The following is a 1,497-nucleotide window of genomic DNA, read 5'->3' on the forward strand; positions in this document are numbered from 1 at the left end:
AAAGAGGCCAAGAATGGGGGCTCACACCTGTAATCCCAGTACTTTGGGAGGCTGAGGCTGACTTTTCAATTATGAAAAGTCAAAGATAAGACAGTTTTCCAAGCAGCAAGTGCAAAAAACCATCACTTGAGCTCAGGAGTTTGAGACCAGCCTGGGCAACATGGTAAAACCCTGTACAAAATTGTGTACTTTTGTACAAAAGAAAATTAGCTGAGTTTGGTGGCACATGCCTGTAGTCCCAGCTACTTGGGGGGCTGAAGTAGGAGGATTGCTTAAGCCCAGGAGGTTGAGGCTGCAGTGAGCCATGTTCATGCCACTGCACTCCAGCTTGGGTGACAACGTGAGACCCTGTCTCAAGAAAAAAAGAAAAAGAAAAGAAAAAGAGTGAAGAACAAAGCTGAAGAGACTCATGAGACACCATCAAGCAGACCAATATACACATAATAGGAATTGTAGAAGGAGAAGAGAGAGAAAGGTTGAGAAAGCCTGTTTGAAGATATAACAGACAAAAACTTCCAAAATTTGGGAAAGAAAATGGACCTCCATAGTCAAGGATCCCAAAGAACTCCAACTAGGATGAAACCAACGGAGTCCACAAGACAAATTACGATTGAATTATGAAAAGTCAAAGATAAGAGAGTTTTCCAAGCAGCAAGTGCAAAGTGACTCATCATATACAAGGGAGTCCTTGTGAAACCATCAGTAAATTTTTCAGCATAAACCTAGTAGGCCAGAAGAAAGTGGGATGTATTTTCAAAGTGCTGAAAGAAAAATACTGCCAACAAAATACATTTGGCATAGCTGTCTTTCAAACATGAAGGAGAAGGAAATACTTTCCCAGATAAACAAAAAACGGAGGGAGCTCATTACCACTAGATTTGCCTTAGAAGAAATGCTAAAGGGAATCCTTCAAGGTGAAATGAAAGGATAGTAAATAGCAAGGTGAAACCATATGAAAGTATAAAGATCTCTAGTAAAGGTAAATATTTAGACAAATACAGATTACTGTGATATATTTTGTATATATTTATACAAAATATAAAAAGATGTAATTTGTGACATTAACATCAGAAAGTGTGGGGGGGATAAGTAAAAAGGTACAGCTTTTATATGCAACTGAACTTAAGATGTTATCAGTTGAAAATATATTGTTACGACTATAAGATATCTTAGGTATCCCATGATAACCACAAAGAAAGTAACTATAGAAGATACAGAAAAGTAAATGAGAAAGGAATCAAAGCATGTAACTACAAAAAGTCAACAAAACACAAAGGAAGACAGAAAGAGAAGAAAAGAGAGTCAAAACACTCCATAAGACAGACCAGGCACAGCAGTCATGCCTGTAATCCCCGCACTTTTTGGGAGGCTGAGGCAGGAGGATCACTTGAGGACGGGAGTTTCAGATCAGCCCGAACAACACAGCAATACTCCATCTTTTGGCCGGGCGCGGTGGCTCAAGCCTGTAATCCCAGCACTTTGGGAGGCCGAGACGGG

The sequence above is a fragment of the Rhinopithecus bieti genome, unplaced genomic scaffold, assembly GCF_001698545.2.
Source record: "Rhinopithecus bieti isolate Rb0 unplaced genomic scaffold, ASM169854v2 scaffold_35857, whole genome shotgun sequence".
Classification (NCBI taxonomy): domain Eukaryota; kingdom Metazoa; phylum Chordata; class Mammalia; order Primates; family Cercopithecidae; genus Rhinopithecus; species Rhinopithecus bieti.